A 23,873-nucleotide genomic window follows, 5' to 3' on the forward strand; every position below is an offset into this window, starting at 1 on the left:
TAAGCCATACTGAGAAACAGAGAGATATAGCCCAGTCAAGGTAACAAATTAAAACTTCAGAGGAGACACAAAATTTGGAACAACTAATCAGAGATGTTCAAACAAATCCCCTAAATCCATTCAAATGAAGGAATATATGGCTAAAGAGATCAGGGATATTAAGAAGGCACTGTGTTCACATAAAGAAGAATTTGAAAGTATATAAAGAAACAAAACAGATACTCTGGGGATCAAAGGCACAATAAAAGAGATGAAAAATACACTAGAGGTATACAATAGCAGATTTGAACAGGCAGAAGAAAGAATCAGCAAACTAGAAGACAAGAAAATTGAAAACTTAAAGACAGAAGGACAGACAGACAAAAAATGGGGAAAAAATGAGCAGGGTCTTAGGGATTTGAATGACAGCATGAAGCACACAAACTGTGTCATGGGCGTCCCAGAAGAAGAGAAAGGAAAAGGGGCAGAAAGAATATTTGAGGAAATGTCTTATGAAAGACATAAATATACATTCCAAGAAGTACAACATAAACCAAATAGAATACATCTTAACAGAACTACTCTGAGATACATGCTAATCAGAATGTCAAAAGTCAAAGATAAGGGGAGAATTCTAAAACTAGCAGAAGAAAAGTGATTTGTTACATACAAAGGATCCACCATAAGACTGAGCACTGATTTCTCATCAGAACCCATAGAGGTGAGAAGACAGTAGTATGATATATTGAAGGTACTAAAAGGGAAAAACTGGGAGCCAAAATTTCTTTATTCAGCAAAACTGTCCTTCAAAAATGTGGGAGACTGAAATATTGGCAGATAAATAGAAACTGAGAAAGTTTGTCAGTAAGAGATGAGCCTTACATGAAACACTAAAGGGAGTTCTGCAGGCTGAAAGGAGCTTCTCTCCTCTCTCTAATACATAGAATTAATGCATATTATCTCACAAGCTACGGAGGGGATGAATAACATGAGTATATTTTGGAAAAGAAACAAAGTGTGGCCCTACCAGTCTACCCTCTAGTGACTAGCAAGAGGAGGAGGAGAAATTGCTACCTTAATAAGACACGAAAACTGAGGTAAAAACAGAGCTAGGATTGCTATAGGAAACTGTACTGCTGTAACACGAATCAGTATTACAAATTATCACAAGTCAAAGTCTGTCTCTTTAGTGATCTCAGTTATCAAGGCTAATTATCACAATTTAAGAAAATCTGAGCATGGATTAAATGTTTTCTTCTCAAGAAGACCTCTTCATTCCTTCACAAAGAGAAAGTTTCTCCAGTATCCCTACTTCCATTTCTCTCCTCCTCCAATCTCCTCAAGCCTCACCCCTGCCCTCTACCACAACAAAAGCTACAGGATTCCCACAAACCTGCAACAGCAGGAATTTTTTTACCTCTATATTGCTCAAAAAAGTGATACTGATAAAAATGGGATACAAGACAACAAATAATGGTTAATGTGCTTATAAAGATTATTGTATTTGGTAGCAGAAAAGACAAAATGCATATTGAAGATTGTACAGAAATACCACAAGAAGAGATTTTCGTAATAATTGAAAGGGCTACTCTAATGTGACATGTAGCTGCACATCAGTATAAACCCAGGAGACTTCCAGCAAACCCTCTCTTTAAAGATCATTGGAAGTCCAATAAATTAGATAAAAGCAAGAGATATAACCTCCAGAATGCAATAAATAGACAAAGGGGGGAAAAATTCTCTAAACTGTACCAGTCTCTGTGTAGTAATTTGGTGGTGATTTAAGTGCTTCAGGGGTTGAGCTATTTGATTTAAAGAAAGAATTGATATGTGTTGGCAGGGCCAAAGAAATATAAAGTTTAACAAGTGAGGAGCCATTATCTTTATTCAGAGCTGGATAGAAGGCTAGTGACAAACTAGCCAGCTCTGTCCATGACTGCATGGTGAATGGACAGACTCAGCAAAGAGTAAACGAGTAGAGGACATCTTTCCTTTCCTCTCTCTTCTGGGACTATAGGACATTTCTTGGCACGTGTGACCCTATCCTTCTCCTCCTTTCATGGGATATCAACTCCAATACCCACAGGGAAGAAAATGGAAAATCAAATGGACAGATGTTTCTTTGGCTTTAAGAGCTATTTCCCTAACACCAGAATTAAACCTTGAGCAAGTAAGCAACTACAAATAAACTAAGTCTGCAGAACAGCAGCAACTTCTTAAAAAGTTAAAGAATTTTCATTTTCTTCTTTCTTTTTTTCCTTCTCTGATTTTGAAATTTGTCTCATTTTTCTACTCATGAGCAAATAGCAGAATTTAGTTCACACTATTTATTATTTATTTTCAGAACGGACCTTGAGGTGCTGTTTTAGTTTCCTAGCTGCTAACACAAATACCACACAATGCGTTGACTTAAACAATGGCATTTACTGGCTCATGGTTTTGAGGCTAGGAGAAGTCCAAAATCAAGGTGACAGTAAGGTGATGCTTTCTCTGGGATGGCTGTGGCGCCCTGGGGCTAGCTGCAGGTGATCTTAGGTCCTTGGCTTTTCAGTGACATGGCAAAGAACATGGCGATATCTTCTCATTTCTTCTCTGGTTCCACTGACTTCTGGTCTCTTGCTCTTTCTGTGGCTTCTCCTTTCTGAGTCCAATTTCCTTTGCTTCCAAGGACTTCAGTCATATTGGATTAAGGTACACCCTCATTCAATCTGGGCACACCTTAACTAATCATGACAAACGGGTTTACGCAACACAGCACCAGGGGTTGGGGCCTGAACAGGCCTTTTGTGGAGGATGTGATTCAATCTCCAACAGGTGCTATAGTGAAGTTGGGGAAGCATATAGGCAACCATGGGACAAGGCAGTAATGAACTCTCATAGCCCACAGTGGGAGCACAGAGCACAAAGTGTAATTGGTGGGGGTGGGGAGAACTTAGGGTAGCCCAGGGGGAGGAAGGAAGGGAAGAGAAGGGGAAAGGAAGGAATGGACAAGGGAAAGGAAGGGACAGAAGAGCAAGAGGATAATCCAGCTGAAGGAGTTGGCCAGGTCAGGAAGAGGAGATATCACTTAGGTCTACCACTGGCAAAAAACCAGGGTTGTTACCACGGGGAAGAGCAGATAGTCCCCAGTACAAAGTGAAATATTATTCTCTCCAGTCCAGTCAGTTAAAGGCTTTTCTCCATTGAAAGATATAAAAATAAGATTTCTAGAAGCCCTATTCTTCCTATAATTTTAGTAAGAATGAAACATTTTAAAACGAAAAGTATTCTTGAATTTTATCAATTCTCTTATCATCATTTTATCATTTCATCACCTTCCTTGTCATAAAATGTCTGCACTAAGACATAATATCATTCAATAAGATTGCTTTTTATGATTTGGCTGAACACTGAGATGGGGTGTTCTTATTACTAATGGAGGCCAGTTGACAATAAAGAATATGGGTGAAGAATGCCAGCTCTGCCACTTAAAGTTACCTAACTTCCCTGAGATTGTTTCCTTTTTTTTAAAATGGGGGTCATAAAACAAACGGAGAGTTAGGGAGAAGACCCATTAAATATCACATTACAGGTCTCCGAGATGGCTGAATACTCTTCTTTCTCATTCTCTGAGAGCCTATTTTCTCTCCTCAAATTAGCACAGAACCCAAATATATTTTTAACTTACATATATTATATACAAAGTATAAAGAGTTTTAAAAAGCCAAATAAGGAACAGGTATTCACTACCCCACTGAAATGCAGATGTCTCTTGATGTTTTTCCTCTTGCTAAGTTATGGACTTTAAATGAAAAAAGAAAAAAGTCTTTCTCACCTCTGTGGAAAAAATCACAAAGGAAATCATGATATTTCTACCAACAGGTATAAGTACCTATTCTTCTGAAAAACAAACAGGAGAAATCTTTTTAAAACTTCATCCCTCTCCCCCTTTTAGAAGTAGCTTTTTAAATACACTGAAAAACGTTGTCTGTCTCTTCTTTTCTCTCTCTTAAAAAGTTCAACATTTTCTCCTCAGTACCAGACAAGCCTTTCTAAAAAGCAGAAAACAGTTTAGTTTACCTGTCTGAACTTGACTTTTCCCCAGCTTTTCTTGGGTGTACATAACACAAAGTCCACCAGGGATATACAAGAACCAGTTTTCACTGGCAGGTGGGCTGATACAGGGTCTGTTGGAATGGCCAACACAGGTCTCCTTGCCTCCAATCTCCCCACTTCTAATTCCTTCTTGATACTGCAAATACTTGGCCTTTCTCCAGTCCTATTTCAGTTGTCTTTCACCTCCTTACTCTTCCCCTATAAAACAGAAGTAAAATTCTTGCCCTCACAATCAATCAGTCTTTGCTATCTCTCCCACTCACCTCTCACCAGCCTTATGCTTGCCTCCTTTCTTCCCCTGCCACCAAACACACATATACCCCAAATTCCAGCCTAATCATGTTCGGTTCTCTCCCAGCACTGTTTCTCCCCATTACCCTCCTGGCTCATCTTTATTGGCCAAAGCCTCCCTCCTTCACCCTTCATCCTAAACTCTGCATTCTCAGTTCTGAGTTCCTTGAGCACCCTGTCAAAAAAATTTCCATTGTCCTTCTCTAATTCTAAAGGTCTCTGTTTGTAGCACGTGCTGCCTGATGTCAAATATACTTGTGAGCAAGGCGTATCTTCTATTTGCCTAGTAAGGTCCTTAAGGATGAGGAATATGTGATCCTTCCATAGAAAAACTTCATATTTTGGGTTATATCTGTTTTTTTAATACAATCCAATTTTAAGTTGATTAAATGCTTTCTTGGTGATTTTTTGGGCGATAGAATAATATGAGCACCTAATGCAGAAGCAGATGTGTTTCTTCCTGCAAATCATCTCGTTTCCTATGAGAGATAATGGTGAAATGGCTCTACCTACAAACAAACCAAATGGCATTTCCTTATGGATACTTCAGTGGATCTCTTCTGAGAGATCAGGAGAAGTGAGTAGGGGATTTGCATGGTGTGGCAGGCTGAAGAAGGGTTCCCAAATATACCCACAGCCTAATCCTTAGTACCTGTGAATGCTACCTTAAATAGCAAAGGAGACTTTGCCAATGTGATTGAATTAAGGCTTTTAAGATGGGGAGACCATCCTGAATGGGCGCTAAGCATAATGACAAGAGTCCTTATAAGAAGGAGGAGGAGGAAGATCTGACGACTGAAGTAGTGAAGGCAATGTGAGGACAGAAGAGACATAAGATATTTCAATGATAATGGTGTTTATGTGTGATGAATCTGGACTCAGATGGGATCTCCCTTCATAAGACTTTCATGCTAATGTGCTGGAGGTGCAGTTAATGTTGGGGTTTAAGATATATTTAGGGGATTTGAATCTCTGGACTGACAATGTGATAGCCAGGTCCTGAGCCTCAACAGACTCCAGCACCTACAATCTGATCTATTGGACTTACCACACTCAGCTAAGATGGAGTTGAAGAAGGACAACCACCACACCATGGAGCCTAGAGTGATTACAACTGAAAGGTAGAGGATTGCATCCAGCATCCATGTGGAATCTGAGCCTCCTCTTGACATAGAGGTGCAATGGACACAACCAATCCAATGTCCACATAGAAGAGGTGGCATTGGATTGGGAAAAGTGGACATGGTGGACAATGGGTATGGGGAAAGGCAGGAAGAGATGAGAGGTGGAGGCGTCTTTGGGACATGGAGCTGCCCTGGATGGTGCTTCAGAGGTAATCACCAGACATTGTAAATCCTCACAGGGCCCACTGGATGGAATGGAGGAGAGTATGGGCCATGATGTGAACCATTGTCTATGAGGTGCAGAGGTGCCCAAAGATGTACTTACCAAATCCAATGGATGTGTCATGATGATGGGAACGAGTGTTGTTGGGGGGGGGAGAGGGGGGGGTGGGGAGGTGGGGTTGAATGGGACCTCACATATATATTTTTAATGTAATATTATTACAAAGTCAATAAAAAAAAAAAAAGATATTTCAATGATATGCTTTGAAGATGGGGAAGTGGCCATAGGCCAAAGAATACAGGCAGTCACTTGGAGCTAAAAAAGGAAAGCACATGAATTCTCCCCTCAGAGCTCCCAGAAGAAACGAGCCCTGCCAATACCTTGACTTAGCCCAGTGAAACTGATTTCAGACCTTTGACCTCCAGAACAGTAAGAGTAAATCTGTGCTGTTTTCGGCCACTAAGATTGTGATAATCTGTTACACCAGTCAGAGGAAGCTAAGGCATATGGTACGTATTTAGCCTCTTAGGGCACTGAATTACCACACAGCAGTCTTCAAAGTGAAGTCCCTGGACCAGCAGCAGCATTGCCACCTCCTGGGAACTTGTAGGAGATGCAGTTTCTCACACAGACCTACTGATCAGAAACTCGGGACAGGCCCTGCAATCTGTGTTTTAACAAACCTCCAGAGGATTATGAGGCATGTTCAAGTTTGAGAACTACCATTAGAACATTTCCCTTTGACTTGGTAATTAACAGGATGTCATGCATTTATAAAGGATGAAATAGTCTAACAGAATATCACTTCTTGGAAACAAATGTTATGAGAACACAATGTGAAAAACAGAGGCATCCCTAATACACTGCAGTAGAAATAGCAAAAAATGTCTTCAAAATAACAACATGAGAAGCTATTATGAATCTAAAGATTATATTATCCATGTTTAAATGTTTGAAGCAGCTGAGTCCAGTGTGGCTGCATTTATAGGAATCAGCCACTAAATATATTTTTTCTTCTAAGCAGGCAAAACAGATTTTCAAATAATGGAGTCACAAGTTAGTATTTTTTCCTCACAATGCGAATTTCAGACTGAGTCCATTCTGTACTCGTATCATTTTGTAACCTAGAATTGTCACATTGAGCATATAAGGATAAAACCACCAATGTTATATTAAGTGAGGGTTTTTTTGTTTGTTTGTTTGTATGTTTGTTTGTTTCAGGAGGCACTGGGGATTGAACCCAGGACCTCCTACATGGGAAGCAGGTACTATTACAGAGCTCCCAAGGTTGGTTGGTCTGTTTTATTCAAATATATATTAATTTGGACTGTCAAGAAACTACTGCCGACTGAGAGGTGAATTGGAGCTGGAGCGATGGGCCGGGTCTGGGACTGGAGGCCCCTGCCACCAGCACATCTGGAAAAGCCACAGCAGGAATGTAGGAATCTTGAGTGGAGTAGGGGCGGTGCACGAGTTGTGCAACACCTCAAACTGCATGGGAGCTCTTCAGGTGGGCTGAGCTGCCCTTGCCCCTCTGCACTGCGCCCCGCCCCCCCATCCAGACTGCAGTCTTCGGAGCCTGGTTCTAGATCCTCCTCCTTCTCCAACTCCCTTCAAACTCAGGGCCGGAGGACAGTGATCTTTCAGACCTGAGAGCTCCCAAGCATTTTCTCCACGCCAAGGGCAGTGTTGGTGTCGGGATTGCAGGGACTGGGAGCTCCCTCTGCAGCCACTTCCCCTGCCAGGGAGGGACTAGCTCCTTCCCCCTCTTTCGCTCTGCACTTCTCCCCCTCCCCATCAAGAACAAGTTTCTTTCCCATCTCCATGGGAAACTCAGCCCCGATATCCAAAACACCTCTCTGTGTATCGTCCTCCAACTCCTGGAACACCCTTAGAAATAATACCTACTCACCAGGGCTGAGCAGCTCTCATTCTTGACTTGGCTTTTTTTTTACTCCTTTGGGAGATAAAAGGTTGCCCCTTTCCCAGCATCTCAACTTAATGAGGAACTACTTAGCAAACAAAAACAACTTGAGAAGGCTGAATCTGGGGAGCTAGGCTTTAACAAAGTCTGGATAAATATCACAAAAGTGAAAAAACAGATTACTCCTTGACTTCTGCAGTAAACCACCTCAAAGCCAATGTTAAGTCAGCCTCAGACTTAATTAGCCTGCCTGTTACGTAGGGGGATTTCAGAAGAGTGTAGCTTCCACTGGCAATACTTTAGTGTCCATCTTCTGTGGAGGCAATACAGAAAACCAAAGAAATACTTAAAAGTGATATGAATCAGCAACTCTTTAAGGAGACCAGTAGAAGCAACCACATCATTCCATCACATTCAGATATATCAGAACTTGACAATAAACCCCACAGTGAGAATTTGAAACAGGATATCCTGTACCTTCACAACTCTTTAGAGGAGGCAAACAGAGCCCTAGCAGGATACCAGAGACGGAATGATCTTAAACTCAAGAGAATGAAGGAGACAGTCAGTAATCTTACCCAGAGAGTCAATCTGATAGAAGCTCTCTGGTTGCTGTGAGCAAGGAGGAAGAGAGGGTGAACCTGTCCTTTAGCGCGATGGGTGACAGAACTGCCACTCTGAAAAGAGTCTTTGGATGAAGTGAGCAACAGAACAGATACAGTAAAAACCCAAAGCATAAAGGAAGAAAGAGAGCTCAGATTCTCAAGCATCCAAGCTAAGAGAGAATCTGCAGGTGATCAATGCTCCCCCAAACAAACCTGAGAACAACAGGCCTCTGGAGAATGCTGATAAATAACGAGTACAGAGTGTCACATCAAAGCCCTCAGCATTGCCAACATTTTCACAATCTCTTGAGAAAGCTGCCCAGCTAAGACCTATCTCCTTACCAGGAATTTCAAGATTTATTCAACATGGCTGGTCAGGATGTGGATGGGAAGCTGACCTACCAGGAAATTTGGAACTCCTAGGTTCTGCTGTGCCAGAACCAAAGTACTTGAGAGCATTTGATTCCAACGGAGATAGAAGATACTCATTCCTGGAGCTAAGAGTAGCATTAGGTGTCTAGCTTCATCAGGCATATATTAAAATGAATATATATCCTTGACTACCTAAAATATACTCACCTAACAAAAACAACACTTTTACTTATCCTATCAATCCTCCAGACCTCAAAACTACCGTAGCAGACACATTGCCACCTTTAACTTATTTGAAGAACTGTATAAAAGATGTCTTTAAAAGATCATTTTACTTATAATGATTTTCAGAAATCCATGATTTCCTGAAACCTGTAAGATCTTACATTTTTTAAATTGCCAGAAAAAAGTAAAGTCCTCTTTTTTTTTTTCTTTTTCCTTTTTTGAAAGGAGACCTTATCTTTTAAAACTGGAAAATGTGCATATAGAGAGAATAAGCTACCTTTTATATTTCACATAAAATTGCCTTATATTAGCTGTACTTTATAAAGACTCAGAAAAGGTCTTTTCTTTAAAAGATTGGCCTTTTCTGTTTGTAAGTAGTTCAAATATAAGAAATAATTGTGCATGTTTTGTAAGAAGTAGAAAAAATGGTTTTAAACAGGATATGAACAAATGACTTGCTATTTCATTGCTAATCTGATCTGGGTAGCAGCTAAAACTACATCCACATCTCCTTAAGGCATCCCCCGAGGGCCCAGGTGATGTTATGGGGTTTGGCCTGGTGGCCAAGGGAACAGATTTAGGGACTGTACACTGGGGACAGTGCTAACTCCAGGCTCAGGAGAGTAAGCTTCTGGTTCTTTGTTCCTATCTCCTCAGCTAATACCAACCAGTGAATCAAAGATGTCTTACTGGGGATTTCTCCCATTTTTTAATCCTATTTCAGGGTTTATGACCATAAGAAGTAATCTGCAGGGAGTTACGTTCCTAACCCCGCTTCCCCTAAGTGAGCTAGATTATCTGTCCCACCCACCCAAGTCTACCTTCAAGTTGTAGCTGGCTCCACCTCTGATACCATCTCCATTCTGAATTGCAGGGCTGAAAGTCCCTCAGTGCCTGGCTTAGTCTGTCTACCCAAGAGTTTTCGAGGAGAGCTACCTGGGGGCTATCCAAGAACTTAATGTTTTCTGTGTTCTAAGGCCAAAAAGGTTATAAGATGAAACAAAGCTAACCACATATCAAGTCATGTTCGATTCCCTTATCATTCTTTGCTCAGAAGTAGCTAGAGGCCTCCTGTCCAGAGGATGAAGATGCTAAATGGCTGTAGGCAGGTCTGGAGGAGGGGCCTTTATGTGATGGCGACAAGTTTCCTCCAGTCTAATACTTGCAAGTGCAATACTTTTCTTCCTTTTAAAATAATTCTGTGGCCTTGCACTGAAGACCCATGGGCTGAAGGATTGATACCACTTGTGACCCCATTGCTTAGTCTGGATTTGCTGTGCTTTTCCTAGAAACAGTCATTGGGCAACACAAAAGGGAAAAAAAACTTTGCAAAACTTAACTTTGCTGTAGGTGAAGTCAGGGAGAAACTAAAGAAGCTTTCATGACACACCCTTCTTTAGTAGAGCTCCTTTCCATTTTAACTTTCTGTCCAAGTTGCCCTGTCAGTCATGGATGCAATCCAGCACCCTTAAATTTGAAGGGCAGGTTTTTTCTTCCTTAACATGATGTTCAGCTTGGAGTTGGCTATCCTTAATTTTCTTTCTAGAAATATTAAAATTTAGTTAAAGCAAGAGGAAGTCTTTTCATGTTTATGTCTGTTTACCTCACTATGGCTTATGTTCTTCTCAATTTTTTTTTAACATTTCTCTTGCCTATCTGAGCATTTCACTCTCTTGAAAAGGTTAAATAGAGTGTAAAATTAGCCTGGCACTTTAGGTAACTTGAAGGCAATTCTTACTGTTTATAGCTGTATTCTATCCCAGCCCCCAACACCTTTTAAAAATATATATACCCTTAAAGATTTTGTAACAACCAAATAAAATTTTAGTAATAAGGTGAAAAATATATCTATATATGTTAATTTGAATGTATGCCAGAGGGAACTTAAAAAAGGAAAATAATAGCATTTCCAAGATGATGCCTAAAAATGCTATTACATGCAACTTTTGCATAATACCTATTTTTAAAAAGCTGGACTTTCATACTACAAGTATCTGTTTATTGAATAATGAATGTCACATCTTGATAAGAGATTTTCATGGTCTGTAGGGTTTCAAAGAATAATCAACCAATATCAAGACCTAAACTCTTATTTTTAAATTTCTGTACTCTCATCTGAAGATCTGTGTAAGTTATCCTAAGTAATTATGAGGCCTCTGCTTTTCTCTGTGGTGGTGTTCAGTAATGGGAATTTTGCCAGTCTTTGCTGTTCACACTCCACGCTTATCGACACTTCTTGTGCCATACAGAAATCAACTATAGAGTCCATTCTGTGTTATTAAAGAACCAGCTAACAAAGAAAGGCAAGTGGGAATTTATTTTCCTGCTTGGACCAAAAGAGAAAAAAAAACCTTTGCAAATTAAATTAACAGGACCCAAATCAAATTGTATCCCAGAGCATTTAATAATTTAGTTTTTGCATAGCTTTTTTTTTCATAATTCAAATGAAATCAAGCTAATTAACAAAGGAAAATTTTATCAAAAATGTTTTTACAGCCTCATCCACTAGGCTAAAGGAAAAAAAGTGATGATAGTGAGGAGAGCCATGAGGAGAAGCAACGTGAAAGGAGCTCTTTCTTGCTTCATGCTTCAGATACCAATGATGTGAAAAACCAAACAACAGAGCATCATAGTCTAGATAGTATCTCCTCCCATTCATATTGAATAGCTGGTACCAAACATAATTTTTCTGTCAACACTGAACACTACACATCCTATGAAGGAACTATATGGTATGATACTGTGTTGTTTACTCTGAAACTTCTATTAAAGGCTTGGCCATTGAGGAACATACATGTATTGCCTGCTGGAACAGAGTGTGTTTACTTGCGCTTGCGGTTACCAAACAGTAGAGTTACCTCTACAGTCCAAGTCATTATGAAAACATTTCTTAGAATATTATCATTAAAGGCCTTAAGCAATTTGGGCCTTAACTCTATTCTGGACCTGAAAGCACTCAGTAACTGTCTTGTTACCTGACCCATCAAGGACAGGGAAAACTATCCTGATCTCTCATTTTTGGACCTAAGAATTAGTTTGGTGCTTTCTGATTACTCTGTTAACATTACAGTAATGGAATCCATCAGACTTCTTGGAGCATCTTTCAGTCACAGCCTAGTGGTGGGATGCTGGATATCAATCACCACAGCTTTACCAACCAGGGCGAGTGTACATGCACACGCGCACACGCACACACACACACACAACAACAGTAATACTGGAAATCCTCAGCCTACTCAGAACTAACATACTGACCTGCTTGAATCTACTAATCATATAAAAAGGAAGAGTTTAAGTCAGCATGAAAACTATCTGCCAGTCCAGGGAAAGAAGGCAGTTTTACCTTTATTTTTACTGCCAACTCTATGTATAACACTAAGGGGAAACAGAAAACCATAAATGATGAGAATTCTCAGCTTATCTCCATACTTGATTTTAGTCAATTTTAAAGTTATTTTCCCAAAACTTTCATAAAAAATTGTTTAAAAAAGTAGCAAAGTGGCATATCTTTTTATTTCATTAAGCCAGTTTTTGTGAATTATTTGCTGTATTCTTAGCAGAATATCAACTATGGGGAATATACATGAAGTATGAGGCCCCGCCTTGAGCAGCTTACAGAACTGGATGGAGATAAAATTGAGATAAAAGCACACAGACAAAGCACTCCCTATTTAAGTACTGAATGATATTGTATCATAATAATAATGATAGCTCCTATATCTTGAACACCTTCCATGGTTCAGGGACTAAACTAGGTGTTTTACATATACTCCATATAACTTTGCAAAATATGTACTAAGGTAGAGATTTGGAGGTTTTTATGTTATAGGTGTTCAGTGGTGAAGGGGTTCCGTGAAAAATCTGGGCTGGTAGGCTTGGGTAAAGATGAAGAGTGTCATTCTAAAGAAGGGTGCTATATGAGAAAAACCCAGTGGTGCCCGCAAATACTGGCCTGCTTGGATAGGAGTGTTTGGAGCAGTGGAAAGACCCAGAGGATGGGAGGTAGTTTTATCCTTTGTTTGCCTTTGTTAGAGGTGCTATAATCAGTGGAAAAGCTGGGGACTTTGTTCAGGGCAGTTTCCATGGAAAGCCAGGTCAGAAACCATGCAAATAAAGCAGTTTAGCCTTCAAAAGAAATGTCTGAAAGGAGTTGACATTTCTGCTGAGTGTGACACCTACCTGGAATTTGAAAGAGAGGAAGTTGGTGAAGAGAAGAATGTGGGGCCACTGGAGAAGGACAGTGATTTGAGCAATCATGTTGCTTGCAGAATAGTTACAACAGTAAGAGAAGAAGAATGTCAAGGTCTCATGATGCAACTTCGTTGGGGAGATAAAGGAGGTAATTTTACAGTAATCGATACAAAGATTGGTCCAAGGGTAAAGGAAGTGAAATGACTTTCCACCATCATCCTTAGTTCCCAATATCATTCATTTACCACTTTGAATATGCAGAGGAAGTAGGGAGAGAACATGAAGAATATATGGGGAAGAGATAGAGCCATGAATTAACAAGATGAGAGGCTCCAGGCTGGGGTCAGGGAGAGGAAAAGGAACTGTGTTCCTTCAACATGGACACCAGGGTCCTTTCAATGAGGACATGGGTAAGAATTAAGCCCTCTTGAGCCGTCAAGTCCAATATCCTTAGTGTAATATTCGAGTCCCTCCCAAACACATTTCCAGTTTTATTTCCCAATTTTCTCTTTCATATAATCTCAAATGTACCCTACATTTCCCCAGTCTCCCCACTCTGTACTCTCCACCTAAAATGCTTTAACCCACCACCTATCAATGTTAACCTTTTTTTAGTGCTCAAACTAAATGCTACTTCTCTAGAAAGTTTTCTTCCGTTTCCTCAATTGGATCCCTCTTCCAGCTCAGACTGAAGCATGTACTATCGTCTATCACAAAGCTGCATATCATAAGTATTTATAGCTAATCCTTAACTCCTCTCCTAGATAATAAGATCCTTGAGGGCAGGAACCAAGGCTTCCTCTTTCCTATAGTTGCTACTAAGCTTTTGTTTCGTTTATTTTTTAAAAAAGCTTTAGATTACATACATGCTACATAAAATATATAGGGGATTCCTGTATGCCCACCCCCATCACCGCACAATTTCCCACATTAACAACATCCTTCATTAATGTGGTATATTTGTTATAATTGATGAACACATATTGAAACATTGCAACTAATGGTGGACTATAGTTTACACTCTGTCATGCACAATTTTATAGGTTTTGACAAATTATATAATGGTCTATATCCATCATTGCAATGTCATGCAGGACAATTCCAATATCCCCCAAATGCCCCCATATTACACCTATTCTTCCCTCTCCCTCCCCTCAGAACCTCTAGTGGTCACAACCTTTATATCAATGATACAATTTCTTCCATTGCTAGAATAATTAGTATATAATAGAATAATAATAAGTCTATTTTATTCCATTGTTCATTCCCCAATCTTGAGGATTCTGGGATGGTGATGCCTACTCTGTTTCTAAATGAGAGGAGGCTTAGGTCCCATGAGGCAGATGGATGGAACTACCTTGCAGTTGCAGACACTCTTGGTTCCTCAGGATGGGTGTTGTCCATCATCATCTCCTTGTTAGTTGTCCTGGTTGAGTCTAGTGAACTGGAGAGTAAGTTTTACAACCCTACTGAGATTCAGGGCTCAACTGCTACTATGCTTTGAGTCTAGTAGATGTCTAACAAATGGCAGCTAAATTGAATTCAGTTCCTGAGCTACTGATGATCCAGGGAAAGAGCAATAATAACTTTAGCTCCATAAGGTCAGGGGCTCAGACTCTCTTAACCTCTTATCAGAGGTACCTAAACAATGCCTGTCATAAGATTCATGCTCAATAGGTACTGAAGGAAAGAATGAGCCAATGAACAAAGATCTGCATCTCCCATCAATAATGAACAGAAGCTCTTGGAAGAAGCCATAAATGGAATGCCCTTTAAATAACAGCTTTCGATCCCCAAATGCCTTGTGCCCACATTTCCACTCAGTACCATGCAGGGATTGCCTTATATTGCAGCTATGGCGTTTCAAAAACCAATATTATGATTTATTTTTTTATTGAAGTATAATGATGTAAAGTGTACAATTTAAGTAGACAGAAGTCCTATACATGTCTACATAAGCATACACTTTTGTCACCAGATCAAGATATAGAACATTCTTAGCACTCCAGCAGCTTTCTCATGTGGCCTCCCAGTAAAACCACCTCTATCACTATAGATTGCACTTGCCTGCAAAAATAACAACAACAACAACAACAAATATTTTTATCTTTTTTTGTTGGTCACTGCCTTATGATGCCTTAATTCTTTGGGGACAAAAAGACCATGTTCCCTGTGCTTTGGAATAGTCATTTCAAGGTGCTGGTGTCACACACCAGGCTTGTGCTTAATAAGCTCTAGGCCTCTACCAGCCAGGCCTGTTTACATGTGTTAATAAAGGATAAGGGAGGTAAGAAAACAAAACTAAGTCATTTGTTCCACCTTAGAGGACAGTAGCAGCCCCAGAATCTAGCTGTTCCTTGAGCCAGGGTTTCTCTGGAGCCACACAAGGGAGCTAAAACCAGGGTGTGCGCTGGGTGAATGGGAATGGCCACTATTGTGCAATGCCTCAGGTGCTTGATCTAAACACACGGGGCCTTTCCCTGCAGCTGAAGAACACCCTTTCACAAGCAGAAGGAGAACATCTTATTCCTTCCCCCAGAAAGCTGATGCTTTTAAGCAAAGAACACCTGGTTCATTTCATTATTGTTACTGATGAGGAAAATATTTTATGATCATGATTATTGTATGGGAGAGCCTGTTGCTCTGAGATTTTATTAAAACAACCTTGAATAGGAGTAGTGCTTACCTAGGTGAATTCAGGAAATGATTTTTCTTTAAGTTTCAGAGAGGTTCCTGATGATGATTCAGCTAATGCAGAGTGAATGTGCAGGTACAGATTTTGATGCATGAATCAATATTTCATATCAAATTACCTGAACTCTTCTGTGAGTTACTAGTTTTCTATTCCCCATGGAGACAGGAAATGAATACTAATGTAATCCAGTTCTCAGGCACTGCCAACAGTCAAAGGAAGTCTGTAGAGTCAGATTTGTTACAGCATTTAAGTGAGGACCCATGTTTTTTATAGTCAAATTCAGCCCTAAACTTTTGAGAAGTTATCAGTCTGTCCCTTTAGGGGATGGTCTAATAATGAGTATCATATTTAAATGAGTGTTATTTTGGTAACGTCTGAAAGAGTAATTTTTTCTTTACTTCTAGAGTTTCCACAAAGCTGATGTTTTATTAAACGAGCTGAAAAGATGAGATTCATAGGTTGATAAAGCACCAACTCCACAGGTCCATGTATAAATACATAAAAGGAAGCATCACTCAGTAAGGCAGCAATCACCGCTTATACCTGAGAATCAAGACCGCTGCTCGTTTCAGCTTCATGAACTGCTGCAAGTCCTGAAATCTTTCTGCCTCACTGTCTGGAGAAAGCTGTCAGTGTGAAGAGTCATTCTCTCAATATAGAGCCAGAACACAGAGAGAGACAACCCAAGGAGAAGGTTCTCAACATATGTTTGTGTTTTTTTCCTTTGTTTTTATTTTCTTTTTATTCTTTTGTCTTTATTTTTTGTCTTTGTTTTTATTTTTTATCTTCTTTAAAGCGGAGTTTTAAAAATATATGTATTTTTAAAAGATACTTAGATTTCACAAAATGTTATACACAAAAATATAAGGGATTCCCATATGCCCCACTCCCTACACCTCCCATCTTTCTGCACATTAACAACTTCTTTCATTAGTGTGGTACATTCATTGCAATTGATAAACATATTTGGAGCAATGCCACTAAGCATGGATAATAGTTTACATTGTAATTTACACTTCCCACTCAGTTCTGTAGGTCGTTACAGTGTCATTCAGGACAATTCCAAGTCCCCAAAATGCACCCATATTTTACCTCTTTTTCCCTCTTCCTGCCTTCAGCACCTCCAGTGGCCACTGTTTCCATATCAATGATAAAATTTCTTCCATTGCTAGAATCACAATAAGTCTATAGTAGAATACCAGTAAGTTGATTCTAGTCCATATTTTATTCCCCAATCTTGAGGATTCTGGGATGGTGATGCCCACTCTACCTCTAATTGAGGGGGGCCTTGATCCCATATGACTGATGATGGGACTGTCTTGTTTGCAGTTTTAGACTCTCTCTGTTCCTTTGTATGGTGGTTGTCCATCCTCACCTCCTTGATAGTTATCCTGGGTGAGTCCAATGAACTGGAGAGTAGGTGTTGCAACTTTGCTGAGGCTCAGGGCCTAGCTGGCAAATGGACAGCCCAAAGACTCAAGTCTCTTGGACATACACCTACCAACGCCAGCACCAATTGTAGGTTCAAATAGAAGGGACAAAAGAGGCTCGTAGAGAAGTCACATCTGAGGCCAACTCTGTCACACTCGGGAACACAAATTCCAAAGGAGGGCCCACTGGCAAGGCACCAAACTCGAATTATGTGCCATGACCAGAGGACCACAGCCCTCTGGAACTCCACTATTTGGGGTAGTATCTACTTTGGCAATCTATGAGATCCTGCTAAGACACGCATAAGCGTTACCTCTGAGATAATCTCCTGACTCACTTTGAAGTATCTTAGCCATATAAACGCATTTGTCTTTACCTTTTCCCCTTTTATTCAAGGTCTTTTTCCAGTTCTTAATGTTTTTCTAAGAAAATCTTACAGAATCAAAATGAAACTATTGAATCTCATTAAACAAGAAGCTATAACCTACAACTTCAATGCTGTTGAAAAGCATTTATCATTTGAAAAATTTCTAAATTATTCTAGGCAATGAATCATTTCACCCATAAGCATATTCCCTAAACTGTATAAAATAATGAGTTGCAGCAACTCATACTGTGAATACTACATTAATGATTGGCTAGTAACATTGTAGAAAGTAAAATATATGACAGAAGAAAGAAAAAAACGGTATTGCATAATTATATTGGTTTATGTAAAAAGGAACTTCTATAACTAGTCTGAAAATTAGGAGATGATTTCTGATGAGATTCAAAAATATTGAGAATGAAGCAAGCCACAGATTCTGGTCTCTGCCAGTGTGCCTTCTTTTGGAAGTCAATAAATACAGCCATTATGGTGCTTAATTTGGACCTTTTGAATATAATCACTAAATTGAAACTTGTAGTCTCAAGATAAATACAATTTATATGAGTCTTTGTTTCTTCTGGGCAATACTGATCAGCACAGTAGATCCAAAGAATCAATAATGAAGACTCTTACAAGTAGGCCACAAAACCAAAAATACCTAGATTTAAATCTCAGCCTTTTCAACTACTAGCTATATATAACCTTAGGAAGATCACTGATACATAAGACTTGGTTTCTTCATCTTTAAGACAGGGTTATATTGTGCAACACATGAGAAATGAATGCTGAGTGATCAATATAATGCCTAGTCCATACTGAGTACCCCATGCAGTCTAGCTACTACTACTGCTATTACTACCACTACTACTATTATTATTACCATCATTAGTGATTCAAAACTTCATCCTGGATATGCACTAAACCAATAGTTTTCAAATTGCTATCCCACTCAAAAGTGGTGGGACTTTCATTGTGAGAGAAGTTTCTTTAAAGTGTTACATGGAATGAAAAATTCCAAGTTATTTCCTACTATAGGCCACGTAAATCTGTCAAAGAAATAGAGCTTAAATTTTATCAGAGTCGCACAGGAGACTGCAGAAACTCCTTACAAAGCCTATGCTGGGACCATTCCAGGGCATTCCAGGCAATGAAGTTACATAAAGGGAACCCCAGAGAGAAAATTCAGGGTTAGGGCAGTGAGAACTAGGTGTTCTTGAACAGCTGAATTTTCTGACCAAGGTTCTGTAGTTCTTTGCCATTTACATGGAATTCAACTTTTTTTTTTTTCTCTACAAAATTCACAACTTTAAGCTCTTTCATAATACAGGTATATCTAAATTTATGCACAGTCATTTCCATTTTAATTCTTACATCTTATCATTTTTTTTATAGAAAAGAAAGTATTAAAGTCATTTTGACTCTTCATATTTCTCCTTCTCTAAAAGGAGTCTCCATTTTTACCGAGGACCTTCTATTTATCTATATATATGACTATCACAAGCAAAATGTACAAATTGGTGTGCCTTCTTTTGGAAATCAATAATAATTATTTCCATGTAAAACTATACTAAACATGTTAATAGGACTATAAACAATAAACAATAAAGCTACTCTATAGTTACTATTTTTAAATACTTGTATCCCTTGTTGTTTTAATAACAGTGATTTATTTAAATGATTTCACTAGTATTAGACATTAGGATTAGGTTCTGTTTTCTATTTGCCATAATACATGTGCAAGCATATATATTTTTTGCTTCAGTGCAATTCTTCTCTCAGGATAAATTCATGAAGGTTGAAGAGTCAAAGTATATGAACATACTTACACTTACTATTGTGTATCACAACATTGCTTTCTAAACAGATTAAACTAGTATACCCTAATAATAAGCAATTTCAAATTCTTCATTGAATTTTTGGAGATGAATTAAAAGATGTTCTATGTTAGTTCAAATTGCTGATTTAAGAGATAAAGCAAATCTCAGAGAGATTAAGTGTTTTGCTTAGGGTTGCAAAATTGATTAATGGCAGAATTAGATGTCAAACCCAGGTTTTTTGACTCCCACTTTGGGGCCCTCACTAAATCAAATTATCCTTAGATTCTCCCTGGCCTCAGAAAGAATGCCAGCCACAAGCCAACAAAGAAGGAAAATGGAATGGGGCAAATGAAAGCTATGAAAGTAATCAGAAAGTATGCAAGACAGATATGGGGAGAAGATAAAAAGGAGGATGCAATAAAAATATCAATAAATTATGTTTCAGAAAGCATGTTTATCTATTTGGGAGTGTCCATGACAAGGGAGCTTACTGACTAGGAGGTAGCATAATATTTAAAAGTTGCATGTCAAGGGATTATAGTAGACTTAGTCATCCACCATTCTCAGCAGAGCCTACCTATTGATAGGTAATGAAATTGTTATGCCATACCTTTCTAAAGTCCTTTATAGCTTTCAAAGTACTCCTATACATAAGGTGAGGAAGCCAGGCCAAGCATCATTTTCCTTATTTTACAAATTAGAAAAATGAGGTTTCAGAGAATAAAGGTCCTATTAAGCGTAACTGGAAAAGCCAAGTTTAGAATTTCAAACTTCACTTCTAAATTAAGGTTCTGCCACACTTATGTGACTTTTCTTAACAACCAAGATAAACTTACTAATAATGAACAATAAATTATTACTTGAACTTGCTAGCTTTTTAGAACTTGTTTTCTAAGTTGTTTTTCTTTTTCTTTTACTGACCTAGAAATTTTAAACACCACAATTTTGGCTTCTAGCTTTGCCCCAGGCAAGTCAATTCATCCTTCCAAAATTGTTCCTTTCTGAAATGAGAAATTTTGGATAGTTGGTCTCTAGGGCCCCTTCCAAAAGTTAGGACTCTATGTCATGTGTATTTCTTCTTCTTCTTTTTGGAAAAGTTTTTAATCAACTATATACGTAATTAATCTGACCAAACAAAAAAAAAAAAAAGATATTTTGTAAATGTGTCATAAGTGACAGAACCTTACATTTTGTAGAAGACCTTAATCTGAATAAAGTCATGAGTTTTTCAGTAAATCTCCACTGAGCTTTTTGGCAATTTCCCTGGGGAATGGGTTGGACAGATAGATGTTCCATGATTTCCTTCATCTTGTTGGCTGGAATCACCATTACAGTCCAGAAGGGCCTCATGGGTACAACATCAAAAGACCACCTGCCTCCCAGGCATGGTAGGTTCTCCTCCTGCACCAAGGAGTGGAACTTGCAGAGTACCTTCTCAAAGAAAAATTCTTCCTCTGCATTTGGAAACATAAGCTCATCTTTCTTTTGGTTGCCCCATTTCTTTTTAGAATTTAGAAGGTAACAGCAACACTTCCCATGTGGCTTGTTCGTTTTGTGTGCCTCGGCCAGTTCTTTCTGAAGTTGCTGGTGCATGGACAGGGAGATCACATTAATGATTCTTTCACTCAGCAGCAAGCCCACCGGCTTGGTGGAGTCATTAAAAAACTTGCCCAGCTGTTAAACCATGCTCTTTTCACAGTTCTCCCAGAAGCTTAGAATCAACACTTTAATTTGCTCAGCACACTGGGTACCCTTTCATTGAGTTAAATTTAAAAGACTTAAGAAACCTAAACTCTCATCTTCATCAACATCCACCTCATCATCGCTGCCTTCTGAAACATCTGTTTGTGTAGTCACACTCCCGGTGTGGCTCTGTTGTATGACGAGATCTGTTAGTTCTGCAGTATTCACAGGAGCCTTTAGGAAGAGCTGGTGTAGTAATTTCTTAATTCCATCATAATTGTTATCTGAGATGGTGTAAGCTTCAAATTAAATATTCACTTCCTCATCAACCTTGTCATCTTCATCTTCATTACTGTCTTCATCATCTTCATCCTCATCCTTGACTTCCTCTTTTTCTTCTTTCTCTTCCCGTTGAGCCAGGATGCTTGGTAGCCATGGGTTCCCACTCCCCTGGCATGTGTACTTTTTTTTTTACAAATATATTTTTTTTATTTCACACAGGTCATTTTCTTAGATAAAACCGTACATTTCTAGCCTCCCTGAAATTCCAAGCAATTTCAAACGTCAAAATTGGCACAAAGAACAAAAGTAAAAATGGATATACATTCTAATGGCTGAACAAAGTTTATCTTCCCTATCAAAATAGGCAAGAGGATGACAATCCTGTTTCCATTACAGAAAGGTTTCAAGTTAACCAATAAGCAAAAAAGAAGCCCATATCAGGGAAATACTCTGTAGCTGTGTTTGGTGAATGAGAAAAAGCACAAATAATGAAAGAAAGTCCTTTCATTCAGTTAAGATCAAAAAGGTCTACAGGAAATGGGAAAAGTGCTCAGTCTAGCAGGTACTTTTCAAACTGCATGTTGTCACCTGCGTATTTTAAAAATGTAATAAATTAGAATAAAATTGATTAAAGTACATCATATACTGTAGCACATATGGTATAGGGGGCTAGTTATTAAGATGTTCTCTCTCAGCTTCATAGCTGGACACAGCAAATCATACTTCTGCTGGCTCTGAGGAGCTGGTGCCTTATTGATTTCAGCCTCTAGGGAAGACTAGGGGAGGACTCAAAACTTCAAGAGCAAGACGGGACTTGCTCCTTTCTATCTGGCTTCCTGCTCTTGTCGGCATTCTCCCCACAATGCATTTTCACCCCATCACGGGCAGTTTCTTCCAGTAGCAGCTGCTGGTTCCAGTTTGCAGTTTTCCACCTTCCCTGAATCAGTATCATCGTGCTCCTGAGACACCAGTTGGTGAGTGTTCTTTCCTCAGAGGTTTTCTCCAACTCCATGATCCCTCCTCCTTCAAGCTTCTAGGTTCTGAAAACTCTTACTTCTTCCTTTTGTCCCCCAGGCCTCGGAGTGGTAGCTGCCTCCTGCTGTAACTACCTCTGTAATACCCCAGTGCTAATCAAAGCGGGATGTGAAGACTAGTTCCAGTCTTTTACATGCTTGTTACAGGACTTTTCACTACAATGTAAATTAATATATCATTAAATGCACAGTTTAGTTCTGCTTTTTTCCCATAGGTAGAACTTCTGAATGAAAGAAACAGTGAGCTGATTTACATTCTGGTGCAAGCTCCTTACCTCATTGTACAATGGTAGCCAATGATCAGCAGATCAATTACTTTTTTTTTTTTAAAGATTTATTTATTTATTTAATTCCCCCCCTCCCCCGGTTGTCTGTTCTCTGTGTCTATTTGCTGCATCTTGTTTCTTTGTCCGCTTCTATTGTCAGCGGCAGGGGAAGTGTGGGCAGCACCATTCCTGGGCAGGCTGCACTTTCTTTCGCGCTGGGCGGCTCTCCCTACGGGCGCACTCCTTGCACGTGGGGCTCCCCCCCCCCCCGCGGGGGACACCCCTGCATGGCAGGGCAATCTCGGCGCGCATCAGCACTGCGCATGGGCCAGCCCCACATGGGCCAAGGAGGCCCGGGGTTTGAACCGCGGTCCTCCCACGTGGCAGGCGGACACTCCAACCACTGGGCCAAGTCCGTTTCCCGTGTCTTGTTTCTTTGTCCGCTTCTGTTGTCATCAGCAGCACGGGAAGTGTGGGTGGCACCATTCCTGGGCAGGCTGCACTTTCTTACCAGCTGGGCGGCTCTCCTTATGGGGCGCACTCCTTGCGCGTGGGGCTCTCCTATGCGGGGGACACCCCTGAGTGGCAGGGCACTCCTTGCGCACATCAGCACTGCGCATGGGCCAGCTCCACACGGGTCAAGGAGGCCCGGGGTTTGAACCGCGGACCTCCCTGTGGTAGACGGATGCCCTAACCACTGGGCCAAGTCCGTTTCCCCAGATCAATTACTTTGAGTGATTGTTCTCAGTAGTCCCTATTGCTCTCTCAGCCCTGCTTAAGGATTCTTCATAGCATCCTCACTCTTAAAATAACTGGGGTGGTTTCTGTCTTTTGATGGGACCTGACTGAAACAAACGTTAGACATAGGTATACCCTGAGTATCTTTTCATTATATGTTTATGCATGCATGTGTGAAAAATGGATTGTGATATAAAGTGTCTTATGATCAAAAGTTTAAGACTTTACAAAAAACTATTTGTTTAAATCCCAGTTGCACTTACATCTACATTGCCTTTCGAAGATACTGTTTTTTTAAATCAATCAAGGAACTTATAGAAAAAATATCCAAAGTATGCACCCAATACAAACTTCAAAATACAAACTAGAAAAAAGTAACAGTATATGAGAGATAGCTTACTCTACTTTTTAAGGATTGATATATGGTTTCTTCCAGGAAAATGTTTTAATTTGCTTGAGTACATTGTGTGCTAGGACTTCAGAGGAACTGAAGTAATTCTGGTCCTTTTACGAAAGTGCTTTTCTCTGCCA

At 39.6% G+C, this 23,873-nt stretch overlaps 1 protein-coding gene and 2 pseudogenes across 2 annotated transcripts in view; 1 reads left to right on the forward strand and 2 right to left on the reverse strand.

Moving 5' to 3' along the window:
* LOC139439361 (EF-hand calcium-binding domain-containing protein 14 pseudogene) overlaps positions 1 to 8,762 on the forward strand; it is a 42,893-nt pseudogene extending 34,131 nt beyond the window's left edge.
* CERS6 (ceramide synthase 6) overlaps positions 1 to 23,873 on the reverse strand; it is a 306,615-nt gene that overhangs the window by 125,326 nt on the left and 157,416 nt on the right. The window lies entirely within an intron of this gene.
* LOC139439362 (BRCA2 and CDKN1A-interacting protein pseudogene) lies at positions 16,255 to 22,256 on the reverse strand (annotated as a pseudogene).

Source organism: Dasypus novemcinctus, chromosome 7 (assembly GCF_030445035.2).
Source record: "Dasypus novemcinctus isolate mDasNov1 chromosome 7, mDasNov1.1.hap2, whole genome shotgun sequence".
NCBI lineage: Eukaryota > Metazoa > Chordata > Mammalia > Cingulata > Dasypodidae > Dasypus > Dasypus novemcinctus.